We start from the raw sequence: 11702 nt of genomic DNA, 5'->3' as shown, positions 1-11702 counted from the left end.
GAATAAAGGAGATAGCGTTCATACCCGTTTCTTGAAAACATACAAAATAATTTGTGGTCTTTTACTTCTTTTAAAAACGTTTCATTGGGGCACGACCATTTGATTTTCTACGAGAAAGGATGATTTTGAAAATTGATAACTTCGGCTGGTTAGAACTAAAACAAATAACTTTGCACAAGACTGGATGAAAATGAATATTATGCAATGGTATACAGACGTTACATGTAATAAACGTGTAATAAAATATAACGTGTTTTTTTTTTGCAGTTTAACCTTTATGAAGTACTAAAACTGTCGTAGATTTGTTCAAAATCTTTAATTTTTTATTTCTCTTTCAGGCATTTATTTTTTTTTTTAAATCATTATTTTTGTTTCATTCTCATGTATACTATTTGTACGACTGTTTCTTTTGTGTTCCAATAACAGTATTTTGAGAAACATCAATATTGTTCATTTTTTCTAGAATGTTTGGACTTGTTCGGCAGGAGCCCCTTGAGTCTCTTTACATTTGCGAACAATCTTTTGAAAAATGACCATATCCGCCACAGGTGAAACATTTTCTTCCAATTGGTTGCTCTTTATATTTCATGGTTATCAATTAAGCCATTATATATAATTAACTGGGAAATTCTTCGTGTTTCTTTGAATTTATTTTTGCACTTTTATCTTTACGTAGTACTAAAACTTTCGTAGATTATTTCAAAATCTTAATTTTTGCAGTTTACGGTATTTGTTATCATGTATTTGGTTGTGGTAGATATCGGAAGATACATGTATAGTATGAGTACCAATGGGACAACTCTCCATCCAAGTTATAATTTATAAAAGTAAACCATTATAGGTCAAGGTACGGCCTTCACCATGGAGCCTTGGCTCACACCGAACAGCAAGCTATAAAGGGTCCCCAAAAAAATACTAGTGTAAAACCATTTAAACGGGAAAAATAACAGTCTAATCTATATAAAAACGAGAAACGAGAAACACGTATGAACTACATAAACAGACGACAACTACTGTACATCAGATAATATTCCTGACTTATATATAATGTTGTATTTGTAATTCTAATCGGATATTGTTTAATGTCTTACCGTTTGTAGTTGTAGTTCTATTTTTTTTTTATACCCCCGCTTTGAAAAAAAGGAGGGTATACTGTTTTACCTCTGTTTGTCCATCCATCCGTCAGTCCGTTAGTCCGTTCGTCCCATATTTTTCGTCACAATTTTCTCAGGAACTACAGTACAAGGATTTCTGAAATATGGTTTTCAGGGTTCATATAAGTCTGCTATACCGTGTAATGCGTTTTCAGATTCATCACTCGACAACTTCCTGTTTACCGAACACTTTTTAACACATGATAGCCAAATTGAAAATTTTCGTCACATTTTTCTCAGGCACTACAATACAAGGATTTCTGAAATTTGGTTTCAGAGTTTATATAAGTCTGCTGTACCGTCTGATGCGTTTTCAGATTCATCACTCGACAACTTCACAATTCTTTATTAATAGTCTTGCAATTGTTATAAAATACATCAAATACGATAATTTCAATCCTATTCTTGAACTACATTTTGTATATAAAAAATTTAGAAATTTACCTATGACGTCACTTTTGTGGCGCCGATCAAGTCGTGTGATAGACAATGCGGGGTTCTGTTGTGCTGTATTTATGTGCTGCCCTATGTTGTTTTACGTGTTCGTTTTTATTCAGTGGCTAGTCAGCACTTCGGTGTTGACATGAATACAAATTATATGGTCATTTTTTTTTTTATAGGTTTACTGTTTGCAAAAGTATGAATTATTGTAAATACTACAAAGGATTTAATTATCCCAGACATAGATAACCTTATCCGTATTTGGCACTACATTTTTGAATTTCGGGTCATCAAAGCTCTTTAGCTTTATAGCTGTTTGGCTTTCTGACTATCTTGATCTGAGCTTCACTGATGAGTATTATGTAGATGAAATGCACCTGTAACGTATAATAAATTATAAGCCTGGCATATTTGATAACTATTAGCATGTTGAAATGTATTATTGCATTGTTTATATGTGTATTTCTCTGTCTTGAATGTTCTTGCATTTATTTATACTGTATTCTTATCATGTAATATTGCCCTTTTAGTGTTATATTTAACATTGTAATGAAAGTGCGAGGTTTGGTTAGCCACAAAACCAGGTTCAACCAACCATTTTTTTTCTTAAAATGTCCTATACCAAGTCAGGAAAATGGTATTTGTTATCTTATAGTTCATTTCTCTGCAGTGTGTGTTACATTGTCATTCGTTTTGTTTTTGTGTTGCACTAAAGTGTTTTTGTTGTTTCGTTGTTTTCCTTTTATAGTTGGTGTGTTTAACTTGGTTTAAGCTTGTAACCCGGATTTGTTTTCTCTCAATCGATTTATGACTTAAGCAACAGCAGTATACTACTGTTGCTTTTATTTTCTACCTCTCAATCCCTGTAAAATCTTTACATTCAATATATATTACATTTTCTACTTGACAGTAACAGAATACATTCCCCCTTCTATACAAGGGCTCCTTCAAGGGTTTTTAGATAGCGATAAAACCGTGTTTAATCTACCATTTTCTACATAAGGTAATGCCTCTTCTAGGTCTAGAATATGACAGTTGTTTTCAATTAGTTTGATGTTTGATTTTGCCATTTGATAAGGGACTTTTCGATTTGAATTTTCCTTGGAGTTCAGTATTTTTGTTATTTGACTTATTTCTTTAAAATGTTTTTTTTTCCAGATTAAAGGGACTGCAGTTTTAGATTTGTTTGTTTGAATTTATCGGAACATTTCAAATAGTCTAGCACTCTCTACTTCAACAGATAATACACCTTTTGATATGCAGTGGGAATGGTTTTACACTAGTAATTTTTGGGGCCCTTTATTGCTTGCTGTTCGGTGTGAAGCTAGGCTCCGTATTGAGGACCGTACCTTGACCTATAATGGTTAACTTTTGTGGATTGTGACTTGGATGGAGGGTTGTCTCATTGGCACGCATACCACATCTTCCTATATATGAGTACCCGTATGAACCTTAATTTTTTGTAGCTGCCTAAACCATTTATAGCGATGATACTATCTAAACCTTATAAATTCTATATAATTTTGTCTTTGTTGATGGAGATACATGTTCCAACTTGTTTACAGCATACTACTCGCTTCAAGTAAAAAAAAAGTGATATACACATGCTTTTGTGTTAGAATTATTTTTTAACAAAATATCGACAGTAATATATATGACCTGGTCTAGTGATGTGACGCAGCATCATTCTTACATTATATTAATTGGTTTGCCATGAAAATCTGTGAAAATTAATAAACGTCGATATACAAAGTGCTGCAATGAAACACTGTCCTTTGTAAAATTTATCATGTGATTCTTTTTGTTGAATCATTTATTACATACTGTTTGATTCTATTTGCCTGGTCAGTTTAATGTTCAACAATACAAACAAAATCTAAAAAGAAACCAATTATATTTCAAACCACGAAATAAATTATATCTCCCAAGGTTAATCCTTTTGGTAAATACTTTATCACAATGTTTTCTTTATATTGAAAGTATTCCATCTATTCCCACTAATTATTATAGGTTAGACAATACTTGGTCATGTGTTATGAAGATTTAAGCCCAAGGCGAATGTTTAAATCTTCATAAAACATGACCAAGTATTGTCTGACCAATTTAGAACATGTTCACACTTTCGAGTGACCTTACAAAACTATCCTTTGCCATTGTAATATTCAAACCTAAATAAGAGTATAGTTTTTGTAATGAACTAAATATAAAACATAGGTAATGATCATTTCAATGGATGAAATGAGATAGCACTGACGTAGTTTGTGAAGGATTAATTGTTTTTAAATTCTCCCTCATGAATTCGTCCGAATTCAAAACATTTCTATACTAAATACATGGCTAAATAAGAGACAAGTCATAATTTAGGTTTGTTTGCTCGCAGTAACTTTCTTATTTTCTCAGTGAAACAACATTTAATATCTTGTGAACATTTTACAATTTACAAAAATATACCACAATTCCATCTATATACATTCACAATGTCCTCTAAATACATATCAATACAAACATAACTGTAATATATTATGCAGAGCTTAACGTTAACTTCTTCTATCAAAGTTACTCGAGCACATCGATAATAATCAAACGTAATCAGGACTTATAAAACCCCACCTCGAAATATTCGTGCAGAAAACAACAGTAACATCAGACCACTTCTGATTTACATACTAGCCAAACTTGTACCACAAGTCTAAAGATAGAAATAGAATAGGGAAATTCCAAATATAACGGAATAGAAATAAATTTCTTCTGCTTCAGGTAAAATTTAATATATACATTGTAGATTCTATCTTAAGATTTTTTTTATTTTAAAAAGTAACACAATGTTATATAAACCCTCTTTTTGAAATTAGATTTCTGTACGAATACTTGAATTCAGACCATTCAACATTAAATGTTTACCTTTTATTGATAAAAAGTAAAATCACAAAAATACTGAACTCAGAGGAAAATCAATTCGGAAAGTCTATTATCACATGGCAATATCAAATAACAAAACGCATTAAAAACGAATGGACAAGAACTGTCATATTCCTGACTTGGTACAGGCATTTTCAAATGTAGAAAATGGTGGATTGAACCTGGTTTTATAGCTAGCTAAACCTTTCACTTGTATGACAGTCGCATCAAATTCCATTATATTGTCACCGATGCGTGAACAAAACAAACCCACACAATAGGTAAAAAGGTAAAAAAAATAAGGGTACAGCAGTCAACATTGTGTTATCATCTAAATCACTATAAAAACAACAAATGTAACGAAGAAGCACAAAAAGGCATACATCAAATTTAACATCTTCATTTTGTTTATATTATACGATTTAATTTATCTATGTAAAATGCACCCATAAAGGATGGAGGGTTTTAAATTTAAATGTATTGTGTTTCTCCGAAAACAATCCTTTGCTTTATATATCAGCAGTCTGGCATTGTGTTTTTTTTTAAGGAAAAAGAAAATAATTCCCTCAAATGTAAGAACCTGTGGTTTATTCCTTGAATGCCAACATCCTTTGATCTACCGACAATTTACCAATTTATGTTGGCATTCGAGGAATAGGTGTAAGTAGTTATCACAACAAAATTGCATGCTTATCAAAACAATCATACTAATTAAACAGATAGGTAAATTGCAGGTAGCTTAATCTAATTCCTGTTTGTCAAGTTGTTGAAAATCATTTGTTGCTGTTACTAATTGAACAGATATGGATTCCAGTGGCGTAGCTAGGTCATTTTCAAGTGTACGCCCGAACCTCGGTCAGGTTCTGAAGGCCCTTTTGGATCCAGGCCAATGTAGATGAGCGGTTGCTTAGCCTCCGGAAGTTTTAAAGTTATCGAGAATGACATACCATTCCTGTCATTGAAAACTCATATCAATAACAACATTCTTTAGATTCAAAATGGTTCCTTTTTTATGTTTAATCTATTCATTGTTTATTTAGAATCGTAAATGAACATGAAATTATTTATTTTTTGAGTTGTTCAGGTGCAATATTAAAGTGTGTAAATAGAACCGTGGTTCTCGACTGAAATTTCTCCCCGCGAAAAGTTTATTCATTTATCAGTCCATTACAGGATTTAAACAAAAGAAATATTTTCATTTAATTTCTGCACAAGTTTCATGACAAAATATGGAGGTTTATTAATTTATCATGTAAATTAACTCGACATCATATATAGATACCAGGATGGAAATTTATTCTTGCGCTATACGCGTTTTCCTCCAAGAAAGTTTCATTAACTTTGAACACGGTTTTACAAATAATTTATATGTACCAAATTTTAACCTCAGAGTGTAAATACTTCAAGAAATTCCTTTTAAAAATCCATGAATTACGGGAAAATTTATCATATATAATTTCGTCATGATGCGCTGGATACTCTTTTGACCATAAAAAGTTTTTGTCCAGCTATCGTAAAATCATACGATTGACAGAAAATGAACAAATATAAAAATATGACACCAATTTTGTCATTTTTATTCTAAATTACAACCAATTGAAGAAAGACTTAGAAGGTTGATGTACTGTTAACCAATTCTTTTAATAATATCTAGATGAAAATATTTTGTTTTACCAAATTCAAGTGTACGCCCGGGCGTTTTGACGTAAACGTAGCTACGCGCATGGATTCCTGTAAAATGAAACTTTGAAAAGTGTAGCATCACAGGGTCAACATAATATAAAAAAGAAGATGTGGTATGATTAACCATATAATTTAAAATGACATGGAATTAAATAAATCTTTTATGTCCTTTTTTTAGATTGAAATAATTGTATTTAACTAAAATTTCTTCAATATTTCTAATACATTTTTATGTCTTATGTTAATTAACATTTTAATTACCAATATATCTTTTTTTTAGTAAAAAGTTTTAATTTTATTATTTTTTAATTTTTTTTTTTTTTATTTTAAAATTCATAATAATTCTAACCCTAAAACCTACAATTTTCATATAAAAAGTGATATAATGTTGCAATTCTATCAAGTTCACTAATTGTTTTTAACAGTTAAATACTTGTAAAAACACCTATTGTTATTATATAAACATCTATTGAAATATTTTTGTTGGCATTCAAGGAATAGGTAACATGTAAAATGTTGGCATTCAAGGAAGACACCGAACTTGTAAGGGTTTAGTCACGTTTCTCCAACATTTGATAATTAGACTAAAACAACATAAAGGATTAGGGGGTCCTCATAAGGACTTGCAGCGTGATAATTACCTGTAATTCACCTTTATCAGGTCTTAACTGAAATATTGTAAAAAGGGATATTTTTAAAAAATATTTATATCAAAACATTAACAAACCATATATTTTTGGTCGAGTATAACCCGAAACGGTTACGTAATTATTTTCATCCGTATTTGATTACCAAAATTAAAAAGGTTATTTAACAAAAAAATCCTTAAATAAACAAGGGAAATTCTAATCAAACTGTAAATTTCATAAAAAATTATGAAGAAATAATCTCGAAATTATTTTTTTTTATTAGAAGTAACATGAAAAATCGAAATGTTCACTATATATCAACTGTACCTCATTTTAGTAATTTACTAGAACACACCCGTATATCGCGGGTCCGTGACTGAATTAAAGTATATAACTATGCGCAAGACTTATTTTAGTATTAGTATTGTCATCTGATAAAGTCATGCTGATTATAAGATACACAGTTTTTTCTGCTTTCAAATCTTTCTGTTTGAACCCGTCGAACTGGAACTTATCAATTATTGATAATATTAATTATTTGCAAAACAAAAGGTCCTGGAATGGAGTATTTTTTTATCAACAGCATTGTCCTATATTAGTTATAAATATTGAATTCTTTGATTCGCTGTTTTACGTCATGCCCGTTAACAAATTGAAAACTGTATCTATAGTCCTATACACTTTATTTTAGTCCAGATTTTTAGTATTCGTATTGTTATCTTAGAAAGTCTAACTGATTAAAATACTACAATAGGTAACCATTTGACAATTAAGTAGTGTCAACCCTGTGATTATGACCCGTGTAATACTATATTTGAATACACCGTTTGGTGGTGCGCCTGTCAGATGCGGAACGTACAGATAAGATAATCGGTAACAGGTGAATATACTATTGGTATCGGTATCGGACTCGACCCGGAACTTCTTAATTATTGGCAATATTAATTACGTGGAAAACAAAAGGGCCTGGAGTGGTGTAATTTTAATCTACACCTTTGTACTATATTAGTTATATATAAAGTTGAATTTTTTGATTCGTCGTTTTTACGTGATGACGGCTGACAAATTGGACCTCGTAATTTTAGTATTATAGATTCTATTACTTGATATATTTTTGTATTTGTGTTACATGTAGATGTTAAAATCTAAACCGATGCAAAACAGCCAAGTTTTATTTATGTAAAAAGTCACGAAAAGCGGTTGTCTTCTAGTGCGAAGAACCATATATCTACCTAGTCGTTCTGTCTGTATATCACTAAAGCCGAAGCCAGTTTTCGTGGTATGCTGTCTTAGCAGATGAAATAGTCAGTCGTATATCTGTCCACTTTTTCAACGAAAACGGAGCTGATACAAATTGGGTACATCACGTTGCGTCGTGATCTATATAGTGTTTAACTGTGGGAACTGGCTTGGTGAATATTGTGCACTACTAGTATTTTCGATTTGTTACTTAAGCTTTGGACAATTAATGCAAGTTGCCTAAGAATTTTGAATAAACTGTATCGGTGATAATAAGCTGCGTTTTGTACTTTTATATAAGATTAATGACTCACGATATATAAACTCTTAATAGCTATCAAAATATAAAATGATAATTTTTATTCAAGATCGCAACATTGTAATCTATAATACATTATTATGAAAAATAGAGAACAAAATTATGAAAAAAAGCAAAAAAAAAAAATGCTTCCGGCCGTACGGTAACGGATACTGGATGTGTAGTGATTGATAATTTAGTCTTAGATTATTTGTTGCTTGTTTATGTATGTTTTGTACAGTTTTTTATCGTTCTGTTGCACCAATGTCTCAAGATAAGGGGAGTGTTGGAGCATGCAATTCGGTGGTTGTCGTTGCTGTGTAATATGTTCGTTTTTTGTTCATAAATTAGGCCGTTTGATTTCTCGTTTGAATTGTTAAACATTTGTTTTCTCGGGTCCTTTTAAAGCTGACTATGCGGTATGACTTTGCTCATTGTTGAAGGCCGTACGGTGATCTATATTTGTTAATGTATGTGTCATTTGGTCTCTTGTGAATAGTTGTTTCATTGGCAATCATACCACATCTTCTTTTTTATGTATAATTGTTTACTTCTGTTTCATTTGGTCTCTTGTAGAGGTATATAAATTAAATAAATATTTTATTTATCCTTACCATTTTTTTTTGTGTATTCTTACTATATATGTGTACCATAGAAAATGCATGAAATTTTGCAAATTTCAAAATGTTTTTATTTTAATCTTTGCTCTATCATCTTTAATCAGTAGGCTATTTTCCCAAGAAAAATGCCTTAGGGGATTGTACACTTCGGTAGTGCAGCTATTCAGCTGTTCACTTTCATAATTAACTGACAATGAAAAGTCATTCATGTATAGCATTTCATAGTGCATGGAAAACCATGTACTATGATAATTAGAGGGCAAAAAATGACTTTTCATTGGACGCGAAGGGGCGAGTATGTTCTAACATGCAATAAAAGAAATACTAAAAGGAACTGTTGGAATTAAACGATCTTTTCATATTCGACAACTTCAAAGATCAATTAATATCACAATTTTACAAAGTGTTCCCTGGGGGCTCTAATCCGATTTAAGCCTCGGTCACACCTTACCGGATAGCTCGAACGGACGCCAAACGGATAACTTTTTTTCAATCCGTTCATGTCCGTTAGACGTCCGTTCTTATCCGTTAGACGTCCGTCCATATCCGTTGCATGTCCGTTAAGCGTACGTTTTATCCGTCGGCGTCCGTTCTGTCCGGTGGAAAATTTTGAGCATGTTCAAAACTTTGAACGGACGTCCAACGGATAAAATGTCCGTTGAACGTCCGTTAGGCGTCCGTTTTGTACGGTACTCGTCCGTTTCGTTTCCGTTTTGTATCCGTTACGTGTCCGTTATACATCCGTTGGAGGTCTTGAAGATAAATTCACCAACGGACTTCTACCGGACGTTTAACGGATAAAACGGATGTTGAACGGATGAGAAACAGACTTCTACCGGACGTATAACGGATAAAACGGATGATGAACGGATCTGAAACGGATAAATGCAAATTGAAAATTTCGCGTCAGAAATGCCAATTATTGGTATGTCAGATTTCTTAAGGTTCATGAATTCTTATTATTCATAATTGATCTTAGAGTATAGGCACGTCTTCACAATCAAGCAGTTCTTATTCAGGCCAGACACTGCCCTTTGGTGGAATTTTGAAGAATAAACCAAAACCAGTTACACAGAAACCTTTTGAATATATATGCGATTTACGTGTATTATTATTGTCGCCTTTGATTTTTTCGTATATCTTGTTCATCCGTTTTATCCGGTACGCTTCCGTTAGGTGTCCGTTTTATGCGGTACTCGTCCGTTGGATGTACGTTCGACATCCGTTTTGTCCGGTACGTGTCCGTTTCTCGTACGTTGCATATCCGGTGTGTGTCCGTTATGCATCCGTTACACGTCCGTTTTATTCGGTCATTACATCAACGGACTCCCAACGGATAACAATTTTGTCAACGGACAACTTTTATTTTCATCCGTTAGGCGTCCGTTCGTGCTATCCGGTAAGGTGTGACCGAGGCTTTATGTTTTAAAGAAATTACATAAGCCTGAATGAATTAAATCAAATGAGAAATCAAATCAAATATTTTATTATAGTCTCACCTCTCTACATGTACAATACAGACATGAATTCATTATATATATACAACATGTTTTAATTAAAAGTACAATACAATCTTTAAAACATCGAGAGCCACTCTCAAAGGAGTTACTTAAAAATGGTTAAATCGATAAAAATACAAATCACTTTTTATCTATATATTTAAAAACATCCTTCCTTTGAATTAAAATAAAATGGCAGATTTTGGCAGAATAAAAGCACATCATTTCATTTGTAAATAAAAATATATTTTTTTCATTATCATTTAAGTCTAAAATAAACACAATTAAAAGAAACTGCTCCAATAAAAACCTCTTGTCTTGCATGTGAATATAAAGGGCATTTGAGTAAAATATGTTTCTCATCTTCAATGATTTTCTGTTGCATACATGAATCATTAAGACAACATCTATTTTCACATAAAACCTCTTCATATCTTAGTATTTATGTTCCGGACCATATGAGTATTTGGACCATACGCGTATGGTCATGGCCATATGGGTATATACTCATATGATCCGACCATATGCGTATGGTCGGACCGTACGCGTATGGTCGGGGTTATTAAGAGGTACATTTATGCTTACCTCTTTATATAAACCTTCTAGTTGTCACGTCATTAAAAAGACAGTTACCAAAGGTCATTTTTTTTCATTAAAAATTAGTAATAACAAGATTAACAAAATAAAATAAGCAGTTTCACACAGTAAATTTCATCACTAGTCAAAACTATAATAAACACAATTTTTTTTTCATTACCGATATGTTATTACGAGTGAATGGCAAAATGTCGACCTGGGAAGATAACTTTCAAAAATATCTTAATGAACTGTTACACAAGAAGTGAACTGTTTTAATATATATAACCTGACGTAAAACTCGACAGGAGTAAGGGAGTCTAATTGCTTACTTTTGAAACTTAATATAATTAGCATGAATGACGTCACTGGCAAAGGACACTAGTTTATTTTTTAAAATTCTCTGGTGATATGATGTACTTCAGTCATGTTACGATATTGGAGATCTAGAACTTTTTCACCGTAGACACATCGGAATGACCCAGGACCCAAGAAAAGCTATGGTATCGTGTGGACGTAAATGTCACCCTACGCATCCATACAAGAATACGAATACAATTAGCGATGAAAACTAACTTTGGCATCAATATCTAATGTTATTTGAATGGTAAATAATACAATTGCATGTAGCAATCATTGTTATTTATAAAGTTTTCTCATGCATA

The sequence above is a fragment of the Mytilus galloprovincialis genome, chromosome 1 (genome assembly GCF_965363235.1).
Source record: "Mytilus galloprovincialis chromosome 1, xbMytGall1.hap1.1, whole genome shotgun sequence".
Classification (NCBI taxonomy): Eukaryota; Metazoa; Mollusca; class Bivalvia; order Mytilida; family Mytilidae; genus Mytilus; species Mytilus galloprovincialis.
Note: the sequence above shows the minus strand (reverse complement) of the source record.